The sequence below is a fragment of the Eucyclogobius newberryi genome, unplaced genomic scaffold (assembly GCF_026437365.1).
Source record: "Eucyclogobius newberryi isolate DKJ021-1_F unplaced genomic scaffold, fEucNew1.0.hap1 SCAF_32, whole genome shotgun sequence".
Taxonomy (NCBI): domain Eukaryota; kingdom Metazoa; phylum Chordata; class Actinopteri; order Gobiiformes; family Gobiidae; genus Eucyclogobius; species Eucyclogobius newberryi.
The window spans coordinates 1,041,273-1,064,264 of record NW_027315968.1 but is presented as its reverse complement, the minus strand read 5'-3'; the positions used below and the strand labels follow the sequence as shown (position 1 = coordinate 1,064,264).

The window sequence follows — 22,992 nt, the reverse complement described above, 5'->3', positions numbered from 1 at the left end:
TAGAACGCACAGACTTGCGTGTGTATCGCTGCCGTTTAACCTGGGGCTCAATCGTCGGGTGGAAGCTGGTCCATGCAAATGGCCGGAAGGACCATGCTGCCACATTGCCTCTTCCAGGGCCTGGGCCTTGGCTCGGAGCGGAGCAACTCATACTTACCTGGCAGGGGCGACACCATGATCAGGAAGGTGGTTCACCCAGGGCGAGGCTCGTCCATTGCACAAACAGGATGTGCTGACCCCTGTGAATTCCCCAAATGTGGGAATCTCAACTGCATAATTTCTGGTAGTGGGGGACTGCGTTCGCGCTCTCCCCTCTTGTTTTTTGTCAGAGGAAAAAAAAAAAAACCCAAAGGGTCGTTTCCATGTACGCCGCTCGCGCTCCGGCCCCTCCGCCGGGCGCTTTGCGCGGGCGCCGCTTTGGACCGTTGACGGGAGGGTCAGCGTGGGGAGAGCTCACTGCTCCCCGAACCCATTGTGGGCATCGCTTCTCGGCCTTTTGGCTAAGATCAAGTGTAGTATCTGTTCTTATCAGTTTAATATCTGATACGTCCCCTACCCGGGGACCGTATATTAAATTGATTTTTGGACCAGGGAGATGGAATTTGGGGCTTGCTCCGTCCACTCCACGCATCGGCTCGGTATTGCAGTACCTCCGAGAACGGTGCACCTCCTCTCTCAGGTTAAAAAAAGTCATTCAGTTTGTTTTCGCCGTCACGTTACATGCAAATGTGCCATCATACCCTCATGTTAAACGCTTCCTTGCCGTTTGTCTGCTCCGGAAGTGGACAAAAATTCTCGGCGACGTTTTGAGTGGAAGGGCTGGATATTTCAAATCTCCCGCCAAAAGCCCTGACTGGAGAAGAGGGGGAGGGAAGGTGAAGTATCTGTTCCTAAACCCAACCCCCTTGGGAGGTAGCCCATTCCACGTAAACCCTTGTGCAAAATAGGCCACCTTTGGAATTTGAGTGGCCCCTTTGTGGAGTACAGTACATGTGACTAGTTGTTTTGTTTTTTTTTGGGGGGGGGGTCAAACGCAACACCGACTTTCAAACCCATCCTCGACAAGTAAAGTCTTCGCATGAGGGCGTGCTTCTGCCCGGTTTCGAGCCGGGGACCTTTTGCGTGTGAGGCAAACGTGATAACCGCTACACTACAGAAGCGATAGTGTAGCGCAGGTACGTTGGTGGGACAAGTCCTCAGCGTCAGTGCAACGCTTTCGTGCTGGGTAAAACGCACTTTCTCTCCCCGTCTGGGAATCGAACCCAGGTCTTCCGCGTGACAAGCGGAGATACTGTCCACTATACTAACGAGGACATATGGGGCTGCAGGGGGGCCCCTTTTTTTTTTTTTTTTTTTTTGGGGCGTGTGTGTCGGTGTCTTTTTCCCCCGATCTCTGTGATGAAAAGTTTGAAGGACTACGCCGACAATTCCTCCGCTCCTCCCTCTTTTCTAGGAATAAACCATCGAGTTTGGAATGAACCGTGTTAAAGATTGAAGCAAACATAAAAGGAGGCTTTGTTTCTGCCCGGTTTCGAGCCGAGGACCTTTCGCGCGTTAGGCGAACGTGATAACCGCTACACTACAGAAACGACGTGCGAGCCTGTCGTGTCCCTTTTGCCGCGCGACCGCCGATGCAAATGAGCGCGTGAACAGAAGTACACTGCCCGTGATGAAGCCCCGTGTGCCCTCAAGTACTGGACGCCGTGTGGCGCTGCAACGTGGCACTCTTGTTTCTCTTCAGAGCGTATAAATCTTTCGCCTTTTACTAAAGATTTCCGTGGAGAGGGACAACAAGAGATCTTTCCAATTTTTTGATGCCCTGCTTCAATGCGGGGCTTTTCTACCTATGTCTAAAGCAAGCAAGCGGTCATCCTCCAAGAGCAAAGGTTGTGTCTTGTCGGCCTTTAAACATGCCCTTGCGTACCCTCCGTTTGGCATCCCGTGTTCAAGAACTTTAAAAGTAAAAAAGAGTGCTTAGAACGCACAGACTTGCGTGTGTATCGCTGCCGTTTAACCTGGGGCTCAATCGTCGGGTGGAAGCTGGTCCATGCAAATGGCCGGAAGGACCATGCTGCCACATTGCCTCTTCCAGGGCCTGGGCCTTGGCTCGGAGCGGAGCAACTCATACTTACCTGGCAGGGGCGACACCATGATCAGGAAGGTGGTTCACCCAGGGCGAGGCTCGTCCATTGCACAAACAGGATGTGCTGACCCCTGTGAATTCCCCAAATGTGGGAATCTCAACTGCATAATTTCTGGTAGTGGGGGACTGCGTTCGCGCTCTCCCCTCTTGTTTTTTGTCAGAGGAAAAAAAAAAAAACCCAAAGGGTCGTTTCCATGTACGCCGCTCGCGCTCCGGCCCCTCCGCCGGGCGCTTTGCGCGGGCGCCGCTTTGGACCGTTGACGGGAGGGTCAGCGTGGGGAGAGCTCACTGCTCCCCGAACCCATTGTGGGCATCGCTTCTCGGCCTTTTGGCTAAGATCAAGTGTAGTATCTGTTCTTATCAGTTTAATATCTGATACGTCCCCTACCCGGGGACCGTATATTAAATTGATTTTTGGACCAGGGAGATGGAATTTGGGGCTTGCTCCGTCCACTCCACGCATCGGCTCGGTATTGCAGTACCTCCGAGAACGGTGCACCTCCTCTCTCAGGTTAAAAAAAGTCATTCAGTTTGTTTTCGCCGTCACGTTACATGCAAATGTGCCATCATACCCTCATGTTAAACGCTTCCTTGCCGTTTGTCTGCTCCGGAAGTGGACAAAAATTCTCGGCGACGTTTTGAGTGGAAGGGCTGGATATTTCAAATCTCCCGCCAAAAGCCCTGACTGGAGAAGAGGGGGAGGGAAGGTGAAGTATCTGTTCCTAAACCCAACCCCCTTGGGAGGTAGCCCATTCCACGTAAACCCTTGTGCAAAATAGGCCACCTTTGGAATTTGAGTGGCCCCTTTGTGGAGTACAGTACATGTGACTAGTTGTTTTGTTTTTTTTTGGGGGGGGGGTCAAACGCAACACCGACTTTCAAACCCATCCTCGACAAGTAAAGTCTTCGCATGAGGGCGTGCTTCTGCCCGGTTTCGAGCCGGGGACCTTTTGCGTGTGAGGCAAACGTGATAACCGCTACACTACAGAAGCGATAGTGTAGCGCAGGTACGTTGGTGGGACAAGTCCTCAGCGTCAGTGCAACGCTTTCGTGCTGGGTAAAACGCACTTTCTCTCCCCGTCTGGGAATCGAACCCAGGTCTTCCGCGTGACAAGCGGAGATACTGTCCACTATACTAACGAGGACATATGGGGCTGCAGGGGGGCCCCTTTTTTTTTTTTTTTTTTTTTGGGGCGTGTGTGTCGGTGTCTTTTTCCCCCGATCTCTGTGATGAAAAGTTTGAAGGACTACGCCGACAATTCCTCCGCTCCTCCCTCTTTTCTAGGAATAAACCATCGAGTTTGGAATGAACCGTGTTAAAGATTGAAGCAAACATAAAAGGAGGCTTTGTTTCTGCCCGGTTTCGAGCCGAGGACCTTTCGCGCGTTAGGCGAACGTGATAACCGCTACACTACAGAAACGACGTGCGAGCCTGTCGTGTCCCTTTTGCCGCGCGACCGCCGATGCAAATGAGCGCGTGAACAGAAGTACACTGCCCGTGATGAAGCCCCGTGTGCCCTCAAGTACTGGACGCCGTGTGGCGCTGCAACGTGGCACTCTTGTTTCTCTTCAGAGCGTATAAATCTTTCGCCTTTTACTAAAGATTTCCGTGGAGAGGGACAACAAGAGATCTTTCCAATTTTTTGATGCCCTGCTTCAATGCGGGGCTTTTCTACCTATGTCTAAAGCAAGCAAGCGGTCATCCTCCAAGAGCAAAGGTTGTGTCTTGTCGGCCTTTAAACATGCCCTTGCGTACCCTCCGTTTGGCATCCCGTGTTCAAGAACTTTAAAAGTAAAAAAGAGTGCTTAGAACGCACAGACTTGCGTGTGTATCGCTGCCGTTTAACCTGGGGCTCAATCGTCGGGTGGAAGCTGGTCCATGCAAATGGCCGGAAGGACCATGCTGCCACATTGCCTCTTCCAGGGCCTGGGCCTTGGCTCGGAGCGGAGCAACTCATACTTACCTGGCAGGGGCGACACCATGATCAGGAAGGTGGTTCACCCAGGGCGAGGCTCGTCCATTGCACAAACAGGATGTGCTGACCCCTGTGAATTCCCCAAATGTGGGAATCTCAACTGCATAATTTCTGGTAGTGGGGGACTGCGTTCGCGCTCTCCCCTCTTGTTTTTTGTCAGAGGAAAAAAAAAAAAACCCAAAGGGTCGTTTCCATGTACGCCGCTCGCGCTCCGGCCCCTCCGCCGGGCGCTTTGCGCGGGCGCCGCTTTGGACCGTTGACGGGAGGGTCAGCGTGGGGAGAGCTCACTGCTCCCCGAACCCATTGTGGGCATCGCTTCTCGGCCTTTTGGCTAAGATCAAGTGTAGTATCTGTTCTTATCAGTTTAATATCTGATACGTCCCCTACCCGGGGACCGTATATTAAATTGATTTTTGGACCAGGGAGATGGAATTTGGGGCTTGCTCCGTCCACTCCACGCATCGGCTCGGTATTGCAGTACCTCCGAGAACGGTGCACCTCCTCTCTCAGGTTAAAAAAAGTCATTCAGTTTGTTTTCGCCGTCACGTTACATGCAAATGTGCCATCATACCCTCATGTTAAACGCTTCCTTGCCGTTTGTCTGCTCCGGAAGTGGACAAAAATTCTCGGAGACGTTTTGAGTGGAAGGGCTGGATATTTCAAATCTCCCGCCAAAAGCCCTGACTGGAGAAGAGGGGGAGGGAAGGTGAAGTATCTGTTCCTAAACCCAACCCCCTTGGGAGGTAGCCCATTCCACGTAAACCCTTGTGCAAAATAGGCCACCTTTGGAATTTGAGTGGCCCCTTTGTGGAGTACAGTACATGTGACTAGTTGTTTTTTTTTTTTTTTGGGGGGGGGTCAAACGCAACACCGACTTTCAAACCCATCCTCGACAAGTAAAGTCTTCGCATGAGGGCGTGCTTCTGCCCGGTTTCGAGCCGGGGACCTTTTGCGTGTGAGGCAAACGTGATAACCGCTACACTACAGAAGCGATAGTGTAGCGCAGGTACGTTGGTGGGACAAGTCCTCAGCGTCAGTGCAACGCTTTCGTGCTGGGTAAAACGCACTTTCTCTCCCCGTCTGGGAATCGAACCCAGGTCTTCCGCGTGACAAGCGGAGATACTGTCCACTATACTAACGAGGACATATGGGGCTGCAGGGGGGCCCCTTTTTTTTTTTTTTTTTTTTTGGGGCGTGTGTGTCGGTGTCTTTTTCCCCCGATCGCCCCATGTGGCGCTGCAACGTGGCACTCTTGTTTCTCTTCAGAGCGTATAAATCTTTCGCCTTTTACTAAAGATTTCCGTGGAGAGGGACAACAAGAGATCTTTCCAATTTTTTGATGCCCTGCTTCAATGCGGGGCTTTTCTACCTATGTCTAAAGCAAGCAAGCGGTCATCCTCCAAGAGCAAAGGTTGTGTCTTGTCGGCCTTTAAACATGCCCTTGCGTACCCTCCGTTTGGCATCCCGTGTTCAAGAACTTTAAAAGTAAAAAAGAGTGCTTAGAACGCACAGACTTGCGTGTGTATCGCTGCCGTTTAACCTGGGGCTCAATCGTCGGGTGGAAGCTGGTCCATGCAAATGGCCGGAAGGACCATGCTGCCACATTGCCTCTTCCAGGGCCTGGGCCTTGGCTCGGAGCGGAGCAACTCATACTTACCTGGCAGGGGCGACACCATGATCAGGAAGGTGTTTCACCCAGGGCGAGGCTCGTCCATTGCACAAACAGGATGTGCTGACCCCTGTGAATTCCCCAAATGTGGGAATCTCAACTGCATAATTTCTGGTAGTGGGGGACTGCGTTCGCGCTCTCCCCTCTTGTTTTTTGTCAGAGGAAAAAAAAAAAAACCCAAAGGGTCGTTTCCATGTACGCCGCTCGCGCTCCGGCCCCTCCGCCGGGCGCTTTGCGCGGGCGCCGCTTTGGACCGTTGACGGGAGGGTCAGCGTGGGGAGAGCTCACTGCTCCCCGAACCCATTGTGGGCATCGCTTCTCGGCCTTTTGGCTAAGATCAAGTGTAGTATCTGTTCTTATCAGTTTAATATCTGATACGTCCCCTACCCGGGGACCGTATATTAAATTGATTTTTGGACCAGGGAGATGGAATTTGGGGCTTGCTCCGTCCACTCCACGCATCGGCTCGGTATTGCAGTACCTCCGAGAACGGTGCACCTCCTCTCTCAGGTTAAAAAAAGTCATTCAGTTTGTTTTCGCCGTCACGTTACATGCAAATGTGCCATCATACCCTCATGTTAAACGCTTCCTTGCCGTTTGTCTGCTCCGGAAGTGGACAAAAATTCTCGGAGACGTTTTGAGTGGAAGGGCTGGATATTTCAAATCTCCCGCCAAAAGCCCTGACTGGAGAAGAGGGGGAGGGAAGGTGAAGTATCTGTTCCTAAACCCAACCCCCTTGGGAGGTAGCCCATTCCACGTAAACCCTTGTGCAAAATAGGCCACCTTTGGAATTTGAGTGGCCCCTTTGTGGAGTACAGTACATGTGACTAGTTGTTTTTTTTTTTTTTTTGGGGGGGGGTCAAACGCAACACCGACTTTCAAACCCATCCTCGACAAGTAAAGTCTTCGCATGAGGGCGTGCTTCTGCCCGGTTTCGAGCCGGGGACCTTTTGCGTGTGAGGCAAACGTGATAACCGCTACACTACAGAAGCGATAGTGTAGCGCAGGTACGTTGGTGGGACAAGTCCTCAGCGTCAGTGCAACGCTTTCGTGCTGGGTAAAACGCACTTTCTCTCCCCGTCTGGGAATCGAACCCAGGTCTTCCGCGTGACAAGCGGAGATACTGTCCACTATACTAACGAGGACATATGGGGCTGCAGGGGGGCCCCTTTTTTTTTTTTTTTTTTTTGGGGGCGTGTGTGTCGGTGTCTTTTTCCCCCGATCTCTGTGATGAAAAGTTTGAAGGACTACGCCGACAATTCCTCCGCTCCTCCCTCTTTTCTAGGAATAAACCATCGAGTTTGGAATGAACCGTGTTAAAGATTGAAGCAAACATAAAAGGAGGCTTTGTTTCTGCCCGGTTTCGAGCCGAGGACCTTTCGCGCGTTAGGCGAACGTGATAACCGCAACACTACAGAAACGACGTGCGAGCCTGTCGTGTCCCTTTTGCCGCGCGACCGCCGATGCAAATGAGCGCGTGAACAGAAGTACACTGCCCGTGATGAAGCCCCGTGTGCCCTCAAGTACTGGACGCCGTGTGGCGCTGCAACGTGGCACTCTTGTTTCTCTTCAGAGCGTATAAATCTTTCGCCTTTTACTAAAGATTTCCGTGGAGAGGGACAACAAGAGATCTTTCCAATTTTTTGATGCCCTGCTTCAATGCGGGGCTTTTCTACCTATGTCTAAAGCAAGCAAGCGGTCATCCTCCAAGAGCAAAGGTTGTGTCTTGTCGGCCTTTAAACATGCCCTTGCGTACCCTCCGTTTGGCATCCCGTGTTCAAGAACTTTAAAAGTAAAAAAGAGTGCTTAGAACGCACAGACTTGCGTGTGTATCGCTGCCGTTTAACCTGGGGCTCAATCGTCGGGTGGAAGCTGGTCCATGCAAATGGCCGGAAGGACCATGCTGCCACATTGCCTCTTCCAGGGCCTGGGCCTTGGCTCGGAGCGGAGCAACTCATACTTACCTGGCAGGGGCGACACCATGATCAGGAAGGTGGTTCACCCAGGGCGAGGCTCGTCCATTGCACAAACAGGATGTGCTGACCCCTGTGAATTCCCCAAATGTGGGAATCTCAACTGCATAATTTCTGGTAGTGGGGGACTGCGTTCGCGCTCTCCCCTCTTGTTTTTTGTCAGAGGAAAAAAAAAAAAAACCAAAGGGTCGTTTCCATGTACGCCGCTCGCGCTCCGGCCCCTCCGCCGGGCGCTTTGCGCGGGCGCCGCTTTGGACCGTTGACGGGAGGGTCAGCGTGGGGAGAGCTCACTGCTCCCCGAACCCATTGTGGGCATCGCTTCTCGGCCTTTTGGCTAAGATCAAGTGTAGTATCTGTTCTTATCAGTTTAATATCTGATACGTCCCCTACCCGGGGACCGTATATTAAATTGATTTTTGGACCAGGGAGATGGAATTTGGGGCTTGCTCCGTCCACTCCACGCATCGGCTCGGTATTGCAGTACCTCCGAGAACGGTGCACCTCCTCTCTCAGGTTAAAAAAAGTCATTCAGTTTGTTTTCGCCGTCACGTTACATGCAAATGTGCCATCATACCCTCATGTTAAACGCTTCCTTGCCGTTTGTCTGCTCCGGAAGTGGACAAAAATTCTCGGAGACGTTTTGAGTGGAAGGGCTGGATATTTCAAATCTCCCGCCAAAAGCCCTGACTGGAGAAGAGGGGGAGGGAAGGTGAAGTATCTGTTCCTAAACCCAACCCCCTTGGTAGGTAGCCCATTCCACGTAAACCCTTGTGCAAAATAGGCCACCTTTGGAATTTGAGTGGCCCCTTTGTGGAGTACAGTACATGTGACTAGTTGTTTTGTTTTTTTTTGGGGGGGGGGGTCAAACGCAACACCGACTTTCAAACCCATCCTCGACAAGTAAAGTCTTCGCATGAGGGCGTGCTTCTGCCCGGTTTCGAGCCGGGGACCTTTTGCGTGTGAGGCAAACGTGATAACCGCTACACTACAGAAGCGATAGTGTAGCGCAGGTACGTTGGTGGGACAAGTCCTCAGCGTCAGTGCAACGCTTTCGTGCTGGGTAAAACGCACTTTCTCTCCCCGTCTGGGAATCGAACCCAGGTCTTCCGCGTGACAAGCGGAGATACTGTCCACTATACTAACGAGGAGATATGGGGCTGCAGGGGGGCCCCTTTTTTTTTTTTTTTGGGGCGTGTGTGTCGGTGTCTTTTTCCCCCGATCTCTGTGATGAAAAGTTTGAAGGACTACGCCGACAATTCCTCCGCTCCTCCCTCTTTTCTAGGAATAAACCATCGAGTTTGGAATGAACCGTGTTAAAGATTGAAGCAAACATAAAAGGAGGCTTTGTTTCTGCCCGGTTTCGAGCCGAGGACCTTTCGCGCGTTAGGCGAACGTGATAACCGCTACACTACAGAAACGACGTGCGAGCCTGTCGTGTCCCTTTTGCCGCGCGACCGCCGATGCAAATGAGCGCGTGAACAGAAGTACACTGCCCGTGATGAAGCCCCGTGTGCCCTCAAGTACTGGACGCCGTGTGGCGCTGCAACGTGGCACTCTTGTTTCTCTTCAGAGCGTATAAATCTTTCGCCTTTTACTAAAGATTTCCGTGGAGAGGGACAACAAGAGATCTTTCCAATTTTTTGATGCCCTGCTTCAATGCGGGGCTTTTCTACCTATGTCTAAAGCAAGCAAGCGGTCATCCTCCAAGAGCAAAGGTTGTGTCTTGTCGGCCTTTAAACATGCCCTTGCGTACCCTCCGTTTGGCATCCCGTGTTCAAGAACTTTAGAAGTAAAAAAGAGTGCTTAGAACGCACAGACTTGCGTGTGTATCGCTGCCGTTTAACCTGGGGCTCAATCGTCGGGTGGAAGCTGGTCCATGCAAATGGCCGGAAGGACCATGCTGCCACATTGCCTCTTCCAGGGCCTGGGCCTTGGCTCGGAGCGGAGCAACTCATACTTACCTGGCAGGGGCGACACCATGATCAGGAAGGTGGTTCACCCAGGGCGAGGCTCGTCCATTGCACAAACAGGATGTGCTGACCCCTGTGAATTCCCCAAATGTGGGAATCTCAACTGCATAATTTCTGGTAGTGGGGGACTGCGTTCGCGCTCTCCCCTCTTGTTTTTTGTCAGAGGAAAAAAAAAAAAAACCAAAGGGTCGTTTCCATGTACGCCGCTCGCGCTCCGGCCCCTCCGCCGGGCGCTTTGCGCGGGCGCCGCTTTGGACCGTTGACGGGAGGGTCAGCGTGGGGAGAGCTCACTGCTCCCCGAACCCATTGTGGGCATCGCTTCTCGGCCTTTTGGCTAAGATCAAGTGTAGTATCTGTTCTTATCAGTTTAATATCTGATACGTCCCCTACCCGGGGACCGTATATTAAATTGATTTTTGGACCAGGGAGATGGAATTTGGGGCTTGCTCCGTCCACTCCACGCATCGGCTCGGTATTGCAGTACCTCCGAGAACGGTGCACCTCCTCTCTCAGGTTAAAAAAAGTCATTCAGTTTGTTTTCGCCGTCACGTTACATGCAAATGTGCCATCATACCCTCATGTTAAACGCTTCCTTGCCGTTTGTCTGCTCCGGAAGTGGACAAAAATTCTCGGCGACGTTTTGAGTGGAAGGGCTGGATATTTCAAATCTCCCGCCAAAAGCCCTGACTGGAGAAGAGGGGGAGGGAAGGTGAAGTATCTGTTCCTAAACCCAACCCCCTTGGGAGGTAGCCCATTCCACGTAAACCCTTGTGCAAAATAGGCCACCTTTGGAATTTGAGTGGCCCCTTTGTGGAGTACAGTACATGTGACTAGTTGTTTTGTTTTTTTTTGGGGGGGGGGTCAAACGCAACACCGACTTTCAAACCCATCCTCGACAAGTAAAGTCTTCGCATGAGGGCGTGCTTCTGCCCGGTTTCGAGCCGGGGACCTTTTGCGTGTGAGGCAAACGTGATAACCGCTACACTACAGAAGCGATAGTGTAGCGCAGGTACGTTGGTGGGACAAGTCCTCAGCGTCAGTGCAACGCTTTCGTGCTGGGTAAAACGCACTTTCTCTCCCCGTCTGGGAATCGAACCCAGGTCTTCCGCGTGACAAGCGGAGATACTGTCCACTATACTAACGAGGACATATGGGGCTGCAGGGGGGCCCCTTTTTTTTTTTTTTTTTTTTTGGGGCGTGTGTGTCGGTGTCTTTTTCCCCCGATCTCTGTGATGAAAAGTTTGAAGGACTACGCCGACAATTCCTCCGCTCCTCCCTCTTTTCTAGGAATAAACCATCGAGTTTGGAATGAACCGTGTTAAAGATTGAAGCAAACATAAAAGGAGGCTTTGTTTCTGCCCGGTTTCGAGCCGAGGACCTTTCGCGCGTTAGGCGAACGTGATAACCGCTACACTACAGAAACGACGTGCGAGCCTGTCGTGTCCCTTTTGCCGCGCGACCGCCGATGCAAATGAGCGCGTGAACAGAAGTACACTGCCCGTGATGAAGCCCCGTGTGCCCTCAAGTACTGGACGCCGTGTGGCGCTGCAACGTGGCACTCTTGTTTCTCTTCAGAGCGTATAAATCTTTCGCCTTTTACTAAAGATTTCCGTGGAGAGGGACAACAAGAGATCTTTCCAATTTTTTGATGCCCTGCTTCAATGCGGGGCTTTTCTACCTATGTCTAAAGCAAGCAAGCGGTCATCCTCCAAGAGCAAAGGTTGTGTCTTGTCGGCCTTTAAACATGCCCTTGCGTACCCTCCGTTTGGCATCCCGTGTTCAAGAACTTTAAAAGTAAAAAAGAGTGCTTAGAACGCACAGACTTGCGTGTGTATCGCTGCCGTTTAACCTGGGGCTCAATCGTCGGGTGGAAGCTGGTCCATGCAAATGGCCGGAAGGACCATGCTGCCACATTGCCTCTTCCAGGGCCTGGGCCTTGGCTCGGAGCGGAGCAACTCATACTTACCTGGCAGGGGCGACACCATGATCAGGAAGGTGGTTCACCCAGGGCGAGGCTCGTCCATTGCACAAACAGGATGTGCTGACCCCTGTGAATTCCCCAAATGTGGGAATCTCAACTGCATAATTTCTGGTAGTGGGGGACTGCGTTCGCGCTCTCCCCTCTTGTTTTTTGTCAGAGGAAAAAAAAAAAAACCCAAAGGGTCGTTTCCATGTACGCCGCTCGCGCTCCGGCCCCTCCGCCGGGCGCTTTGCGCGGGCGCCGCTTTGGACCGTTGACGGGAGGGTCAGCGTGGGGAGAGCTCACTGCTCCCCGAACCCATTGTGGGCATCGCTTCTCGGCCTTTTGGCTAAGATCAAGTGTAGTATCTGTTCTTATCAGTTTAATATCTGATACGTCCCCTACCCGGGGGCTTGCTCCGTCCACTCCACGCATCGGCTCGGTATTGCAGTACCTCCGAGAACGGTGCACCTCCTCTCTCAGGTTAAAAAAAGTCATTCAGTTTGTTTTCGCCGTCACGTTACATGCAAATGTGCCATCATACCCTCATGTTAAACGCTTCCTTGCCGTTTGTCTGCTCCGGAAGTGGACAAAAATTCTCGGAGACGTTTTGAGTGGAAGGGCTGGATATTTCAAATCTCCCGCCAAAAGCCCTGACTGGAGAAGAGGGGGAGGGAAGGTGAAGTATCTGTTCCTAAACCCAACCCCCTTGGGAGGTAGCCCATTCCACGTAAACCCTTGTGCAAAATAGGCCACCTTTGGAATTTGAGTGGCCCCTTTGTGGAGTACAGTACATGTGACTAGTTGTTTTGTTTTTTTTTGGGGGGGGGGTCAAACGCAACACCGACTTTCAAACCCATCCTCGACAAGTAAAGTCTTCGCATGAGGGCGTGCTTCTGCCCGGTTTCGAGCCGGGGACCTTTTGCGTGTGAGGCAAACGTGATAACCGCTACACTACAGAAGCGATAGTGTAGCGCAGGTACGTTGGTGGGACAAGTCCTCAGCGTCAGTGCAACGCTTTCGTGCTGGGTAAAACGCACTTTCTCTCCCCGTCTGGGAATCGAACCCAGGTCTTCTGCGTGACAAGCGGAGATACTGTCCACTATACTAACGAGGACATATGGGGCTGCAGGGGGGCCCCTTTTTTTTTTTTTTTTTTTTTGGGGCGTGTGTGTCGGTGTCTTTTTCCCCCGATCTCTGTGATGAAAAGTTTGAAGGACTACGCCGACAATTCCTCCGCTCCTCCCTCTTTTCTAGGAATAAACCATCGAGTTTGGAATGAACCGTGTTAAAGATTGAAGCAAACATAAAAGGAGGCTTTGTTTCTGCCCGGTTTCGAGCCGAGGACCTTTCGCGCGTTAGGCGAACGTGATAACCGCTACACTACAGAAACGACGTGCGAGCCTGTCGTGTCCCTTTTGCCGCGCGACCGCCGATGCAAATGAGCGCGTGAACAGAAGTACACTGCCCGTGATGAAGCCCCGTGTGCCCTCAAGTACTGGACGCCGTGTGGCGCTGCAACGTGGCACTCTTGTTTCTCTTCAGAGCGTATAAATCTTTCGCCTTTTACTAAAGATTTCCGTGGAGAGGGACAACAAGAGATCTTTCCAATTTTTTGATGCCCTGCTTCAATGCGGGGCTTTTCTACCTATGTCTAAAGCAAGCAAGCGGTCATCCTCCAAGAGCAAAGGTTGTGTCTTGTCGGCCTTTAAACATGCCCTTGCGTACCCTCCGTTTGGCATCCCGTGTTCAAGAACTTTAAAAGTAAAAAAGAGTGCTTAGAACGCACAGACTTGCGTGTGTATCGCTGCCGTTTAACCTGGGGCTCAATCGTCGGGTGGAAGCTGGTCCATGCAAATGGCCGGAAGGACCATGCTGCCACATTGCCTCTTCCAGGGCCTGGGCCTTGGCTCGGAGCGGAGCAACTCATACTTACCTGGCAGGGGCGACACCATGATCAGGAAGGTGGTTCACCCAGGGCGAGGCTCGTCCATTGCACAAACAGGATGTGCTGACCCCTGTGAATTCCCCAAATGTGGGAATCTCAACTGCATAATTTCTGGTAGTGGGGGACTGCGTTCGCGCTCTCCCCTCTTGTTTTTTGTCAGAGGAAAAAAAAAAAAACCCAAAGGGTCGTTTCCATGTACGCCGCTCGCGCTCCGGCCCCTCCGCCGGGCGCTTTGCGCGGGCGCCGCTTTGGACCGTTGACGGGAGGGTCAGCGTGGGGAGAGCTCACTGCTCCCCGAACCCATTGTGGGCATCGCTTCTCGGCCTTTTGGCTAAGATCAAGTGTAGTATCTGTTCTTATCAGTTTAATATCTGATACGTCCCCTACCCGGGGACCGTATATTAAATTGATTTTTGGACCAGGGAGATGGAATTTGGGGCTTGCTCCGTCCACTCCACGCATCGGCTCGGTATTGCAGTACCTCCGAGAACGGTGCACCTCCTCTCTCAGGTTAAAAAAAGTCATTCAGTTTGTTTTCGCCGTCACGTTACATGCAAATGTGCCATCATACCCTCATGTTAAACGCTTCCTTGCCGTTTGTCTGCTCCGGAAGTGGACAAAAATTCTCGGAGACGTTTTGAGTGGAAGGGCTGGATATTTCAAATCTCCCGCCAAAAGCCCTGACTGGAGAAGAGGGGGAGGGAAGGTGAAGTATCTGTTCCTAAACCCAACCCCCTTGGGAGGTAGCCCATTCCACGTAAACCCTTGTGCAAAATAGGCCACCTTTGGAATTTGAGTGGCCCCTTTGTGGAGTACAGTACATGTGACTAGTTGTTTTGTTTTTTTTTGGGGGGGGGGTCAAACGCAACACCGACTTTCAAACCCATCCTCGACAAGTAAAGTCTTCGCATGAGGGCGTGCTTCTGCCCGGTTTCGAGCCGGGGACCTTTTGCGTGTGAGGCAAACGTGATAACCGCTACACTACAGAAGCGATAGTGTAGCGCAGGTACGTTGGTGGGACAAGTCCTCAGCGTCAGTGCAACGCTTTCGTGCTGGGTAAAACGCACTTTCTCTCCCCGTCTGGGAATCGAACCCAGGTCTTCCGCGTGACAAGCGGAGATACTGTCCACTATACTAACGAGGACATATGGGGCTGCAGGGGGGCCCCTTTTTTTTTTTTTTTTTTTTTGGGGCGTGTGTGTCAGTGTCTTTTTCCCCCGATCTCTGTGATGAAAAGTTTGAAGGACTACGCCGACAATTCCTCCGCTCCTCCCTCTTTTCTAGGAATAAACCATCGAGTTTGGAATGAACCGTGTTAAAGATTGAAGCAAACATAAAAGGAGGCTTTGTTTCTGCCTGGTTTCGAGCCGAGGACCTTTCGCGCGTTAGGCGAACGTGAAAACCGCTACACTACAGAAACGACGTGCGAGCCTGTCGTGTCCCTTTTGCCGCGCGACCGCCGATGCAAATGAGCGCGTGAACAGAAGTACACTGCCCGTGATGAAGCCCCGTGTGCCCTCAAGTACTGGACGCCGTGTGGCGCTGCAACGTGGCACTCTTGTTTCTCTTCAGAGCGTATAAATCTTTCGCCTTTTACTAAAGATTTCCGTGGAGAGGGACAACAAGAGATCTTTCCAATTTTTTGATGCCCTGCTTCAATGCGGGGCTTTTCTACCTATGTCTAAAGCAAGCAAGCGGTCATCCTCCAAGAGCAAAGGTTGTGTCTTGTCGGCCTTTAAACATGCCCTTGCGTACCCTCCGTTTGGCATCCCGTGTTCAAGAACTTTAAAAGTAAAAAAGAGTGCTTAGAACGCACAGACTTGCGTGTGTATCGCTGCCGTTTAACCTGGGGCTCAATCGTCGGGTGGAAGCTGGTCCATGCAAATGGCCGGAAGGACCATGCTGCCACATTGCCTCTTCCAGGGCCTGGGCCTTGGCTCGGAGCGGAGCAACTCATACTTACCTGGCAGGGGCGACACCATGATCAGGAAGGTGGTTCACCCAGGGCGAGGCTCGTCCATTGCACAAACAGGATGTGCTGACCCCTGTGAATTCCCCAAATGTGGGAATCTCAACTGCATAATTTCTGGTAGTGGGGGACTGCGTTCGCGCTCTCCCCTCTTGTTTTTTGTCAGAGGAAAAAAAAAAAAACCCAAAGGGTCGTTTCCATGTACGCCGCTCGCGCTCCGGCCCCTCCGCCGGGCGCTTTGCGCGGGCGCCGCTTTGGACCGTTGACGGGAGGGTCAGCGTGGGGAGAGCTCACTGCTCCCCGAACCCATTGTGGGCATCGCTTCTCGGCCTTTTGGCTAAGATCAAGTGTAGTATCTGTTCTTATCAGTTTAATATCTGATACGTCCCCTACCCGGGGACCGTATATTAAATTGATTTTTGGACCAGGGAGATGGAATTTGGGGCTTGCTCCGTCCACTCCACGCATCGGCTCGGTATTGCAGTACCTCCGAGAACGGTGCACCTCCTCTCTCAGGTTAAAAAAAGTCATTCAGTTTGTTTTCGCCGTCACGTTACATGCAAATGTGCCATCATACCCTCATGTTAAACGCTTCCTTGCCCGTTTGTCTGCTCCGGAAGTGGACAAAAATTCTCGGAGACGTTTTGAGTGGAAGGGCTGGATATTTCAAATCTCCCGCCAAAAGCCCTGACTGGAGAAGAGGGGGAGGGAAGGTGAAGTATCTGTTCCTAAACCCAACCCCCTTGGGAGGTAGCCCATTCCACGTAAACCCTTGTGCAAAATAGGCCACCTTTGGAATTTGAGTGGCCCCTTTGTGGAGTACAGTACATGTGACTAGTTGTTTTGTTTTTTTTTGGGGGGGGGGTCAAACGCAACACCGACTTTCAAACCCATCCTCGACAAGTAAAGTCTTCGCATGAGGGCGTGCTTCTGCCCGGTTTCGAGCCGGGGACCTTTTGCGTGTGAGGCAAACGTGATAACCGCTACACTACAGAAGCGATAGTGTAGCGCAGGTACGTTGGTGGGACAAGTCCTCAGCGTCAGTGCAACACTTTCTCTCCCCGTCTGGGAATCGAACCCAGGTCTTCCGCGTGACAAGCGGAGATACTGTCCACTATACTAACGAGGACATATGGGGCTGCAGGGGGGCCCCTTTTTTTTTTTTTTTTTTTTGGGGCGTGTGTGTCGGTGTCTTTTTCCCCCGATCTCTGTGATGAAAAGTTTGAAGGACTACGCCGACAATTCCTCCGCTCCTCCCTCTTTTCTAGGAATAAACCATCGAGTTTGGAATGAACCGTGTTAAAGATTGAAGCAAACATAAAAGGAGGCTTTGTTTCTGCCTGGTTTCGAGCCGAGGACCTTTCGCGCGTTAGGCGAACGTGATAACCGCTACACTACAGAAACGACGTGCGAGCCTGTCGTGTCCCTTTTGCCGCGCGACCGCCGATGCAAATGAGCGCGTGAACAGAAGTACACTGCCCGTGATGAAGCCCCGTGTGCCCTCAAGTACTGGACGCCGTGTGGCGCTGCAACGTGGCACTCTTGTTTCTCTTCAGAGCGTATAAATCTTTCGCCTTTTACTAAAGATTTCCGTGGAGAGGGACAACAAGAGATCTTTCCAATTTTTTGATGCCCTGCTTCAATGCGGGGCTTTTCTACCTATGTCTAAAGCAAGCAAGCGGTCATCCTCCAAGAGCAAAGGTTGTGTCTTGTCGGCCTTTAAACATGCCCTTGCGTACCCTCCGTTTGGCATCCCGTGTTCAAGAACTTTAAAAGTAAAAAAGAGTGCTTAGAACGCACAGACTTGCGTGTGTATCGCTGCCGTTTAACCTGGGGCTCAATCGTCGGGTGGAAGCTGGTCCATGCAAATGGCCGGAAGGACCATGCTGCCACATTGCCTCTTCCAGGGCCTGGGCCTTGGCTCGGAGCGGAGCAACTCATACTTACCTGGCAGGGGCGACACCATGATCAGGAAGGTGGTTCACCCAGGGCGAGGCTCGTCCATTGCACAAACAGGATGTGCTGACCCCTGTGAATTCCCCAAATGTGGGAATCTCAACTGCATAATTTCTGGTAGTGGGGGACTGCGTTCGCGCTCTCCCCTCTTGTTTTTTGTCAGAGGAAAAAAAAAAAAACCCAAAGGGTCGTTTCCATGTACGCCGCTCGCGCTCCGGCCCCTCCGCCGGGCGCTTTGCGCGGGCGCCGCTTTGGACCGTTAACGGGAGGGTCAGCGTGGGGAGAGCTCACTGCTCCCCGAACCCATTGTGGGCATCGCTTCTCGGCCTTTTGGCTAAGATCAAGTGTAGTATCTGTTCTTATCAGTTTAATATCTGATACGTCCCCTACCCGGGGACCGTATATTAAATTGATTTTTGGACCAGGGAGATGGAATTTGGGGCTTGCTCCGTCCACTCCACGCATCGGCTCGGTATTGCAGTACCTCCGAGAACGGTGCACCTCCTCTCTCAGGTTAAAAAAAGTCATTCAGTTTGTTTTCGCCGTCACGTTACATGCAAATGTGCCATCATACCCTCATGTTAAACGCTTCCTTGCCGTTTGTCTGCTCCGGAAGTGGACAAAAATTCTCGGAGACGTTTTGAGTGGAAGGGCTGGATATTTCAAATCTCCCGCCAAAAGCCCTGACTGGAGAAGAGGGGGAGGGAAGGTGAAGTATCTGTTCCTAAACCCAACCCCCTTGGGAGGTAGCCCATTCCACGTAAACCCTTGTGCAAAATAGGCCACCTTTGGAATTTGAGTGGCCCCTTTGTGGAGTACAGTACATGTGACTAGTTGTTTTGTTTTTTTTTGGGGGGGGGTCAAACGCAACACCGACTTTCAAACCCATCCTCGACAAGTAAAGTCTTCGCATGAGGGCGTGCTTCTGCCCGGTTTCGAGCCGGGGACCTTTTGCATGTGAGGCAAACGTGATAACCGCTACACTACAGAAGCGATAGTGTAGCGCAGGTACGTTGGTGGGACAAGTCCTCAGCGTCAGTGCAACGCTTTCGTGCTGGGTAAAACGCACTTTCTCTCCCCGTCTGGGAATCGAACCCAGGTCTTCCGCGTGACAAGCGGAGATACTGTCCACTATACTAACGAGGACATATGGGGCTGCAGGGGGGCCCCTTTTTTTTTTTTTTTTTTTTGGGGGCGTGTGTGTCGGTGTCTTTTTCCCCCGATCTCTGTGATGAAAAGTTTGAAGGACTACGCCGACAATTCCTCCGCTCCTCCCTCTTTTCTAGGAATAAACCATCGAGTTTGGAATGAACCGTGTTAAAGATTGAAGCAAACATAAAAGGAGGCTTTGTTTCTGCCCGGTTTCGAGCCGAGGACCTTTCGCACGTTAGGCGAACGTGATAACCGCTACACTACAGAAACGACGTGCGAGCCTGTCGTGTCCCTTTTGCCGCGCGACCGCCGATGCAAATGAGCGCGTGAACAGAAGTACACTGCCCGTGATGAAGCCCCGTGTGCCCTCAAGTACTGGACGCCGTGTGGCGCTGCAACGTGGCACTATTGTTTCTCTTCAGAGCGTATAAATCTTTCGCCTTTTACTAAAGATTTCCGTGGAGAGGGACAACAAGAGATCTTTCCAATTTTTTGATGCCCTGCTTCAATGCGGGGCTTTTCTACCTATGTCTAAAGCAAGCAAGCGGTCATCCTCCAAGAGCAAAGGTTGTGTCTTGTCGGCCTTTAAACATGCCCTTGCGTACCCTCCGTTTGGCATCCCGTGTTCAAGAACTTTAAAAGTAAAAAAGAGTGCTTAGAACGCACAGACTTGCGTGTGTATCGCTGCCGTTTAACCTGGGGCTCAATCGTCGGGTGGAAGCTGGTCCATGCAAATGGCCGGAAGGACCATGCTGCCACATTGCCTCTTCCAGGGCCTGGGCCTTGGCTCGGAGCGGAGCAACTCATACTTACCTGGCAGGGGTGACACCATGATCAGGAAGGTGGTTCACCCAGGGCGAGGCTCGTCCATTGCACAAACAGGATGTGCTGACCCCTGTGAATTCCCCAAATGTGGGAATCTCAACTGCATAATTTCTGGTAGTGGGGGACTGCGTTCGCGCTCTCCCCTCTTGTTTTTTGTCAGAGGAAAAAAAAAAAAACCCAAAGGGTCGTTTCCATGTACGCCGCTCGCGCTCCGGCCCCTCCGCCGGGCGCTTTGCGCGGGCGCCGCTTTGGACCGTTGACGGGAGGGTCAGCGTGGGGAGAGCTCACTGCTCCCCGAACCCATTGTGGGCATCGCTTCTCGGCCTTTTGGCTAAGATCAAGTGTAGTATCTGTTCTTATCAGTTTAATATCTGATACGTCCCCTACCCGGGGACCGTATATTAAATTGATTTTTGGACCAGGGAGATGGAATTTGGGGCTTGCTCCGTCCACTCCACGCATCGGCTCGGTATTGCAGTACCTCCGAGAACGGTGCACCTCCTCTCTCAGGTTAAAAAAAGTCATTCAGTTTGTTTTCGCCGTCACGTTACATGCAAATGTGCCATCATACCCTCATGTTAAACGCTTCCTTGCCGTTTGTCTGCTCCGGAAGTGGACAAAAATTCTCGGAGACGTTTTGAGTGGAAGGGCTGGATATTTCAAATCTCCCGCCAAAAGCCCTGACTGGAGAAGAGGGGGAGGGAAGGTGAAGTATCTGTTCCTAAACCCAACCCCCTTGGGAGGTAGCCCATTCCACGTAAACCCTTGTGCAAAATAGGCCACCTTTGGAATTTGAGTGGCCCCTTTGTGGAGTACAGTACATGTGACTAGTTGTTTTGTTTTTTTTTGGGGGGGGGGTCAAACGCAACACCGACTTTCAAACCCATCCTCGACAAGTAAAGTCTTCGCATGAGGGCGTGCTTCTGCCCGGTTTCGAGCCGGGGACCTTTTGCGTGTGAGGCAAACGTGATAACCGCTACACTACAGAAGCGATAGTGTAGCGCAGGTACGTTGGTGGGACAAGTCCTCAGCGTCAGTGCAACGCTTTCGTGCTGGGTAAAACGCACTTTCTCTCCCCGTCTGGGAATCGAACCTAGGTCTTCCGCGTGACAAGCGGAGATACTGTCCACTATACTAACGAGGACATATGGGGCTGCAGGGGGGCCCCTTTTTTTTTTTTTTTTTTTTTGGGGCGTGTGTGTCGGTGTCTTTTTCCCCCGATCTCTGTGATGAAAAGTTTGAAGGACTACGCCGACAATTCCTCCGCTCCTCCCTCTTTTCTAGGAATAAACCATCGAGTTTGGAATGAACCGTGTTAAAGATTGAAGCAAACATAAAAGGAGGCTTTGTTTCTGCCCGGTTTCGAGCCGAGGACCTTTCGCGCGTTAGGCGAACGTGATAACCGCTACACTACAGAAACGACGTGCGAGCCTGTCGTGTCCCTTTTGCCGCGCGACCGCCGATGCAAATGAGCGCGTGAACAGAAGTACACTGCCCGTGATGAAGCCCCGTGTGCCCTCAAGTACTGGACGCCGTGTGGCGCTGCAATGTGGCACTCTTGTTTCTCTTCAGAGTGTATAAATCTTTCGCCTTTTACTAAAGATTTCCGTGGAGAGGGACAACAAGAGATCTTTCCAATTTTTTGATGCCCTGCTTCAATGCGGGGCTTTTCTACCTATGTCTAAAGCAAGCAAGCGGTCATCCTCCAAGAGCAAAGGTTGTGTCTTGTCGGCCTTTAAACATGCCCTTGCGTACCCTCCGTTTGGCATCCCGTGTTCAAGAACTTTAAAAGTAAAAAAGAGTGCTTAGAACGCACAGACTTGCGTGTGTATCGCTGCCGTTTAACCTGGGGCTCAATCGTCGGGTGGAAGCTGGTCCATGCAAATGGCCGGAAGGACCATGCTGCCACATTGCCTCTTCCAGGGCCTGGGCCTTGGCTCGGAGCGGAGCAACTCATACTTACCTGGCAGGGGCGACACCATGATCAGGAAGGTGGTTCACCCAGGGCGAGGCTCGTCCATTGCACAAACAGGATGTGCTGACCCCTGTGAATTCCCCAAATGTGGGAATCTCAACTGCATAATTTCTGGTAGTGGGGGACTGCGTTCGCGCTCTCCCCTCTTGTTTTTTGTCAGAGGAAAAAAAAAAAAACCCAAAGGGTCGTTTCCATGTACGCCGCTCGCGCTCCGGCCCCTCCGCCGGGCGCTTTGCGCGGGCGCCGCTTTGGACCGTTGACGGGAGGGTCAGCGTGGGGAGAGCTCACTGCTCCCCGAACCCATTGTGGGCATCGCTTCTCGGCCTTTTGGCTAAGATCAAGTGTAGTATCTGTTCTTATCAGTTTAATATCTGATACGTCCCCTACCCGGGGACCGTATATTAAATTGATTTTTGGACCAGGGAGATGGAATTTGGGGCTTGCTCCGTCCACTCCACGCATCGGCTCGGTATTGCAGTACCTCCGAGAACGGTGCACCTCCTCTCTCAGGTTAAAAAAAGTCATTCAGTTTGTTTTCGCCGTCACGTTACATGCAAATGTGCCATCATACCCTCATGTTAAACGCTTCCTTGCCGTTTGTCTGCTCCGGAAGTGGACAAAAATTCTCGGAGACGTTTTGAGTGGAAGGGCTGGATATTTCAAATCTCCCGCCAAAAGCCCTGACTGGAGAAGAGGGGGAGGGAAGGTGAAGTATCTGTTCCTAAACCCAACCCCCTTGGGAGGTAGCCCATTCCACGTAAACCCTTGTGCAAAATAGGCCACCTTTGGAATTTGAGTGGCCCCTTTGTGGAGTACAGTACATGTGACTAGTTGTTTTGTTTTTTTTTGGGGGGGGGGGTTAAACGCAACACCGACTTTCAAACCCATCCTCGACAAGTAAAGTCTTCGCATGAGGGCGTGCTTCTGCCCGGTTTCGAGCCGGGGACCTTTTGCGTGTGAGGCAAACGTGATAACCGCTACACTACAGAAGCGATAGTGTAGCGCAGGTACGTTGGTGGGACAAGTCCTCAGCGTCAGTGCAACGCTTTCGTGCTGGGTAAAACGCACTTTCTCTCCCCGTCTGGGAATCGAACCCAGGTCTTCCGCGTGACAAGCGGAGATACTGTCCACTATACTAACGAGGACATATGGGGCTGCAGGGGGGCCCCTTTTTTTTTTTTTTTTTTTTGGGGCGTGTGTGTCGGTGTCTTTTTCCCCCGATCTCTGTGATGAAAAGTTTGAAGGACTACGCCGACAATTCCTCCGCTCCTCCCTCTTTTCTAGGAATAAACCATCGAGTTTGGAATGAACCGTGTTAAAGATTGAAGCAAACATAAAAGGAGGCTTTGTTTCTGCCCGGTTTCGAGCCGAGGACCTTTCGCGCGTTAGGCGAACGTGATAACCGCTACACTACAGAAACGACGTGCGAGCCTGTCGTGTCCCTTTTGCCGCGCGACCGCCGATGCAAATGAGCGC

The 22,992-nt window shown here is 51.9% G+C and overlaps 62 non-coding genes and 1 pseudogene across 62 annotated transcripts; 35 read left to right on the top strand and 28 right to left on the bottom strand.

Annotated features, from left to right (window-relative positions):
• The first annotated feature begins 149 nt into the window (after positions 1-149).
• On the top strand, positions 150-315 carry LOC140374870 (U1 spliceosomal RNA). The gene has a single exon (XR_011929196.1). It is a non-coding gene; the product is annotated as a U1 spliceosomal RNA (small nuclear RNA).
• Positions 316-480: 165 nt separating this feature from the next.
• LOC140375023 (U2 spliceosomal RNA) lies at positions 481-672 on the top strand. The gene has a single exon (XR_011929341.1). It is a non-coding gene; the product is annotated as a U2 spliceosomal RNA (small nuclear RNA).
• A 415-nt stretch (positions 673-1,087) lies between these two features.
• On the bottom strand, positions 1,088-1,160 carry trnav-cac (transfer RNA valine (anticodon CAC)). The gene has a single exon. It is a non-coding gene; the product is annotated as a tRNA-Val (tRNA).
• An 81-nt stretch (positions 1,161-1,241) lies between these two features.
• trnad-guc (transfer RNA aspartic acid (anticodon GUC)) lies at positions 1,242-1,313 on the bottom strand. Its single transcript has one exon. It is a non-coding gene; the product is annotated as a tRNA-Asp (tRNA).
• A 203-nt stretch (positions 1,314-1,516) lies between these two features.
• trnav-aac (transfer RNA valine (anticodon AAC)) lies at positions 1,517-1,589 on the bottom strand. The gene has a single exon. It is a non-coding gene; the product is annotated as a tRNA-Val (tRNA).
• Positions 1,590-1,723: 134 nt separating this feature from the next.
• Positions 1,724-1,837, top strand: LOC140375168 (U5 spliceosomal RNA). Its single transcript, XR_011929474.1, has one exon. It is a non-coding gene; the product is annotated as a U5 spliceosomal RNA (small nuclear RNA).
• Positions 1,838-2,124: 287 nt separating this feature from the next.
• On the top strand, positions 2,125-2,290 carry LOC140374869 (U1 spliceosomal RNA). The gene has a single exon (XR_011929195.1). It is a non-coding gene; the product is annotated as a U1 spliceosomal RNA (small nuclear RNA).
• A 165-nt stretch (positions 2,291-2,455) lies between these two features.
• On the top strand, positions 2,456-2,647 carry LOC140375022 (U2 spliceosomal RNA). Its single transcript, XR_011929340.1, has one exon. It is a non-coding gene; the product is annotated as a U2 spliceosomal RNA (small nuclear RNA).
• A 415-nt stretch (positions 2,648-3,062) lies between these two features.
• Positions 3,063-3,135, bottom strand: trnav-cac (transfer RNA valine (anticodon CAC)). Its single transcript has one exon. It is a non-coding gene; the product is annotated as a tRNA-Val (tRNA).
• An 81-nt stretch (positions 3,136-3,216) lies between these two features.
• trnad-guc (transfer RNA aspartic acid (anticodon GUC)) lies at positions 3,217-3,288 on the bottom strand. Its single transcript has one exon. It is a non-coding gene; the product is annotated as a tRNA-Asp (tRNA).
• A 203-nt stretch (positions 3,289-3,491) lies between these two features.
• trnav-aac (transfer RNA valine (anticodon AAC)) lies at positions 3,492-3,564 on the bottom strand. The gene has a single exon. It is a non-coding gene; the product is annotated as a tRNA-Val (tRNA).
• A 134-nt stretch (positions 3,565-3,698) lies between these two features.
• Positions 3,699-3,812, top strand: LOC140375167 (U5 spliceosomal RNA). Its single transcript, XR_011929473.1, has one exon. It is a non-coding gene; the product is annotated as a U5 spliceosomal RNA (small nuclear RNA).
• A 287-nt stretch (positions 3,813-4,099) lies between these two features.
• On the top strand, positions 4,100-4,265 carry LOC140374868 (U1 spliceosomal RNA). Its single transcript, XR_011929194.1, has one exon. It is a non-coding gene; the product is annotated as a U1 spliceosomal RNA (small nuclear RNA).
• A 165-nt stretch (positions 4,266-4,430) lies between these two features.
• On the top strand, positions 4,431-4,622 carry LOC140375020 (U2 spliceosomal RNA). Its single transcript, XR_011929339.1, has one exon. It is a non-coding gene; the product is annotated as a U2 spliceosomal RNA (small nuclear RNA).
• Positions 4,623-5,037: 415 nt separating this feature from the next.
• Positions 5,038-5,110, bottom strand: trnav-cac (transfer RNA valine (anticodon CAC)). Its single transcript has one exon. It is a non-coding gene; the product is annotated as a tRNA-Val (tRNA).
• Positions 5,111-5,191: 81 nt separating this feature from the next.
• Positions 5,192-5,263, bottom strand: trnad-guc (transfer RNA aspartic acid (anticodon GUC)). The gene has a single exon. It is a non-coding gene; the product is annotated as a tRNA-Asp (tRNA).
• Positions 5,264-5,367: 104 nt separating this feature from the next.
• Positions 5,368-5,481, top strand: LOC140375166 (U5 spliceosomal RNA). Its single transcript, XR_011929472.1, has one exon. It is a non-coding gene; the product is annotated as a U5 spliceosomal RNA (small nuclear RNA).
• A 287-nt stretch (positions 5,482-5,768) lies between these two features.
• Positions 5,769-5,934, top strand: LOC140374899 (U1 spliceosomal RNA). Its single transcript, XR_011929223.1, has one exon. It is a non-coding gene; the product is annotated as a U1 spliceosomal RNA (small nuclear RNA).
• Positions 5,935-6,099: 165 nt separating this feature from the next.
• On the top strand, positions 6,100-6,291 carry LOC140375019 (U2 spliceosomal RNA). Its single transcript, XR_011929338.1, has one exon. It is a non-coding gene; the product is annotated as a U2 spliceosomal RNA (small nuclear RNA).
• Positions 6,292-6,707: 416 nt separating this feature from the next.
• On the bottom strand, positions 6,708-6,780 carry trnav-cac (transfer RNA valine (anticodon CAC)). Its single transcript has one exon. It is a non-coding gene; the product is annotated as a tRNA-Val (tRNA).
• An 81-nt stretch (positions 6,781-6,861) lies between these two features.
• trnad-guc (transfer RNA aspartic acid (anticodon GUC)) lies at positions 6,862-6,933 on the bottom strand. The gene has a single exon. It is a non-coding gene; the product is annotated as a tRNA-Asp (tRNA).
• Positions 6,934-7,343: 410 nt separating this feature from the next.
• On the top strand, positions 7,344-7,457 carry LOC140375165 (U5 spliceosomal RNA). Its single transcript, XR_011929471.1, has one exon. It is a non-coding gene; the product is annotated as a U5 spliceosomal RNA (small nuclear RNA).
• A 287-nt stretch (positions 7,458-7,744) lies between these two features.
• LOC140374867 (U1 spliceosomal RNA) lies at positions 7,745-7,910 on the top strand. The gene has a single exon (XR_011929193.1). It is a non-coding gene; the product is annotated as a U1 spliceosomal RNA (small nuclear RNA).
• A 165-nt stretch (positions 7,911-8,075) lies between these two features.
• LOC140375018 (U2 spliceosomal RNA) lies at positions 8,076-8,267 on the top strand. Its single transcript, XR_011929337.1, has one exon. It is a non-coding gene; the product is annotated as a U2 spliceosomal RNA (small nuclear RNA).
• A 416-nt stretch (positions 8,268-8,683) lies between these two features.
• On the bottom strand, positions 8,684-8,756 carry trnav-cac (transfer RNA valine (anticodon CAC)). Its single transcript has one exon. It is a non-coding gene; the product is annotated as a tRNA-Val (tRNA).
• An 81-nt stretch (positions 8,757-8,837) lies between these two features.
• On the bottom strand, positions 8,838-8,909 carry trnad-guc (transfer RNA aspartic acid (anticodon GUC)). Its single transcript has one exon. It is a non-coding gene; the product is annotated as a tRNA-Asp (tRNA).
• A 197-nt stretch (positions 8,910-9,106) lies between these two features.
• On the bottom strand, positions 9,107-9,179 carry trnav-aac (transfer RNA valine (anticodon AAC)). The gene has a single exon. It is a non-coding gene; the product is annotated as a tRNA-Val (tRNA).
• Positions 9,180-9,313: 134 nt separating this feature from the next.
• Positions 9,314-9,427, top strand: LOC140375164 (U5 spliceosomal RNA). The gene has a single exon (XR_011929470.1). It is a non-coding gene; the product is annotated as a U5 spliceosomal RNA (small nuclear RNA).
• Positions 9,428-9,714: 287 nt separating this feature from the next.
• LOC140374865 (U1 spliceosomal RNA) lies at positions 9,715-9,880 on the top strand. Its single transcript, XR_011929191.1, has one exon. It is a non-coding gene; the product is annotated as a U1 spliceosomal RNA (small nuclear RNA).
• Positions 9,881-10,045: 165 nt separating this feature from the next.
• On the top strand, positions 10,046-10,237 carry LOC140375017 (U2 spliceosomal RNA). The gene has a single exon (XR_011929336.1). It is a non-coding gene; the product is annotated as a U2 spliceosomal RNA (small nuclear RNA).
• A 415-nt stretch (positions 10,238-10,652) lies between these two features.
• Positions 10,653-10,725, bottom strand: trnav-cac (transfer RNA valine (anticodon CAC)). Its single transcript has one exon. It is a non-coding gene; the product is annotated as a tRNA-Val (tRNA).
• An 81-nt stretch (positions 10,726-10,806) lies between these two features.
• On the bottom strand, positions 10,807-10,878 carry trnad-guc (transfer RNA aspartic acid (anticodon GUC)). The gene has a single exon. It is a non-coding gene; the product is annotated as a tRNA-Asp (tRNA).
• Positions 10,879-11,081: 203 nt separating this feature from the next.
• On the bottom strand, positions 11,082-11,154 carry trnav-aac (transfer RNA valine (anticodon AAC)). The gene has a single exon. It is a non-coding gene; the product is annotated as a tRNA-Val (tRNA).
• Positions 11,155-11,288: 134 nt separating this feature from the next.
• On the top strand, positions 11,289-11,402 carry LOC140375163 (U5 spliceosomal RNA). Its single transcript, XR_011929469.1, has one exon. It is a non-coding gene; the product is annotated as a U5 spliceosomal RNA (small nuclear RNA).
• A 287-nt stretch (positions 11,403-11,689) lies between these two features.
• Positions 11,690-11,855, top strand: LOC140374864 (U1 spliceosomal RNA). Its single transcript, XR_011929190.1, has one exon. It is a non-coding gene; the product is annotated as a U1 spliceosomal RNA (small nuclear RNA).
• Positions 11,856-12,020: 165 nt separating this feature from the next.
• Positions 12,021-12,167, top strand: LOC140375063 (U2 spliceosomal RNA; annotated as a pseudogene).
• Positions 12,168-12,582: 415 nt separating this feature from the next.
• trnav-cac (transfer RNA valine (anticodon CAC)) lies at positions 12,583-12,655 on the bottom strand. The gene has a single exon. It is a non-coding gene; the product is annotated as a tRNA-Val (tRNA).
• Positions 12,656-13,011: 356 nt separating this feature from the next.
• trnav-aac (transfer RNA valine (anticodon AAC)) lies at positions 13,012-13,084 on the bottom strand. Its single transcript has one exon. It is a non-coding gene; the product is annotated as a tRNA-Val (tRNA).
• A 134-nt stretch (positions 13,085-13,218) lies between these two features.
• LOC140375162 (U5 spliceosomal RNA) lies at positions 13,219-13,332 on the top strand. Its single transcript, XR_011929468.1, has one exon. It is a non-coding gene; the product is annotated as a U5 spliceosomal RNA (small nuclear RNA).
• Positions 13,333-13,619: 287 nt separating this feature from the next.
• LOC140374863 (U1 spliceosomal RNA) lies at positions 13,620-13,785 on the top strand. The gene has a single exon (XR_011929189.1). It is a non-coding gene; the product is annotated as a U1 spliceosomal RNA (small nuclear RNA).
• A 165-nt stretch (positions 13,786-13,950) lies between these two features.
• Positions 13,951-14,142, top strand: LOC140375015 (U2 spliceosomal RNA). Its single transcript, XR_011929334.1, has one exon. It is a non-coding gene; the product is annotated as a U2 spliceosomal RNA (small nuclear RNA).
• Positions 14,143-14,557: 415 nt separating this feature from the next.
• On the bottom strand, positions 14,558-14,630 carry trnav-cac (transfer RNA valine (anticodon CAC)). Its single transcript has one exon. It is a non-coding gene; the product is annotated as a tRNA-Val (tRNA).
• An 81-nt stretch (positions 14,631-14,711) lies between these two features.
• trnad-guc (transfer RNA aspartic acid (anticodon GUC)) lies at positions 14,712-14,783 on the bottom strand. The gene has a single exon. It is a non-coding gene; the product is annotated as a tRNA-Asp (tRNA).
• A 410-nt stretch (positions 14,784-15,193) lies between these two features.
• Positions 15,194-15,307, top strand: LOC140375161 (U5 spliceosomal RNA). Its single transcript, XR_011929467.1, has one exon. It is a non-coding gene; the product is annotated as a U5 spliceosomal RNA (small nuclear RNA).
• A 287-nt stretch (positions 15,308-15,594) lies between these two features.
• Positions 15,595-15,760, top strand: LOC140374862 (U1 spliceosomal RNA). Its single transcript, XR_011929188.1, has one exon. It is a non-coding gene; the product is annotated as a U1 spliceosomal RNA (small nuclear RNA).
• A 165-nt stretch (positions 15,761-15,925) lies between these two features.
• Positions 15,926-16,117, top strand: LOC140375014 (U2 spliceosomal RNA). Its single transcript, XR_011929333.1, has one exon. It is a non-coding gene; the product is annotated as a U2 spliceosomal RNA (small nuclear RNA).
• A 416-nt stretch (positions 16,118-16,533) lies between these two features.
• On the bottom strand, positions 16,534-16,606 carry trnav-cac (transfer RNA valine (anticodon CAC)). Its single transcript has one exon. It is a non-coding gene; the product is annotated as a tRNA-Val (tRNA).
• A 59-nt stretch (positions 16,607-16,665) lies between these two features.
• Positions 16,666-16,737, bottom strand: trnad-guc (transfer RNA aspartic acid (anticodon GUC)). Its single transcript has one exon. It is a non-coding gene; the product is annotated as a tRNA-Asp (tRNA).
• A 409-nt stretch (positions 16,738-17,146) lies between these two features.
• Positions 17,147-17,260, top strand: LOC140375159 (U5 spliceosomal RNA). The gene has a single exon (XR_011929466.1). It is a non-coding gene; the product is annotated as a U5 spliceosomal RNA (small nuclear RNA).
• Positions 17,261-17,547: 287 nt separating this feature from the next.
• Positions 17,548-17,713, top strand: LOC140374861 (U1 spliceosomal RNA). The gene has a single exon (XR_011929187.1). It is a non-coding gene; the product is annotated as a U1 spliceosomal RNA (small nuclear RNA).
• A 165-nt stretch (positions 17,714-17,878) lies between these two features.
• LOC140375013 (U2 spliceosomal RNA) lies at positions 17,879-18,070 on the top strand. The gene has a single exon (XR_011929332.1). It is a non-coding gene; the product is annotated as a U2 spliceosomal RNA (small nuclear RNA).
• A 568-nt stretch (positions 18,071-18,638) lies between these two features.
• Positions 18,639-18,710, bottom strand: trnad-guc (transfer RNA aspartic acid (anticodon GUC)). The gene has a single exon. It is a non-coding gene; the product is annotated as a tRNA-Asp (tRNA).
• A 410-nt stretch (positions 18,711-19,120) lies between these two features.
• Positions 19,121-19,234, top strand: LOC140375203 (U5 spliceosomal RNA). Its single transcript, XR_011929507.1, has one exon. It is a non-coding gene; the product is annotated as a U5 spliceosomal RNA (small nuclear RNA).
• Positions 19,235-19,521: 287 nt separating this feature from the next.
• On the top strand, positions 19,522-19,687 carry LOC140374970 (U1 spliceosomal RNA). Its single transcript, XR_011929291.1, has one exon. It is a non-coding gene; the product is annotated as a U1 spliceosomal RNA (small nuclear RNA).
• Positions 19,688-19,852: 165 nt separating this feature from the next.
• On the top strand, positions 19,853-20,044 carry LOC140375012 (U2 spliceosomal RNA). The gene has a single exon (XR_011929331.1). It is a non-coding gene; the product is annotated as a U2 spliceosomal RNA (small nuclear RNA).
• A 415-nt stretch (positions 20,045-20,459) lies between these two features.
• trnav-cac (transfer RNA valine (anticodon CAC)) lies at positions 20,460-20,532 on the bottom strand. Its single transcript has one exon. It is a non-coding gene; the product is annotated as a tRNA-Val (tRNA).
• A 356-nt stretch (positions 20,533-20,888) lies between these two features.
• trnav-aac (transfer RNA valine (anticodon AAC)) lies at positions 20,889-20,961 on the bottom strand. The gene has a single exon. It is a non-coding gene; the product is annotated as a tRNA-Val (tRNA).
• A 134-nt stretch (positions 20,962-21,095) lies between these two features.
• LOC140375198 (U5 spliceosomal RNA) lies at positions 21,096-21,209 on the top strand. Its single transcript, XR_011929503.1, has one exon. It is a non-coding gene; the product is annotated as a U5 spliceosomal RNA (small nuclear RNA).
• A 287-nt stretch (positions 21,210-21,496) lies between these two features.
• On the top strand, positions 21,497-21,662 carry LOC140374860 (U1 spliceosomal RNA). Its single transcript, XR_011929186.1, has one exon. It is a non-coding gene; the product is annotated as a U1 spliceosomal RNA (small nuclear RNA).
• A 165-nt stretch (positions 21,663-21,827) lies between these two features.
• Positions 21,828-22,019, top strand: LOC140375011 (U2 spliceosomal RNA). Its single transcript, XR_011929330.1, has one exon. It is a non-coding gene; the product is annotated as a U2 spliceosomal RNA (small nuclear RNA).
• A 416-nt stretch (positions 22,020-22,435) lies between these two features.
• On the bottom strand, positions 22,436-22,508 carry trnav-cac (transfer RNA valine (anticodon CAC)). Its single transcript has one exon. It is a non-coding gene; the product is annotated as a tRNA-Val (tRNA).
• An 81-nt stretch (positions 22,509-22,589) lies between these two features.
• Positions 22,590-22,661, bottom strand: trnad-guc (transfer RNA aspartic acid (anticodon GUC)). Its single transcript has one exon. It is a non-coding gene; the product is annotated as a tRNA-Asp (tRNA).
• A 202-nt stretch (positions 22,662-22,863) lies between these two features.
• Positions 22,864-22,936, bottom strand: trnav-aac (transfer RNA valine (anticodon AAC)). The gene has a single exon. It is a non-coding gene; the product is annotated as a tRNA-Val (tRNA).
• Between the last annotated feature and the right edge of the window lie 56 nt (positions 22,937-22,992).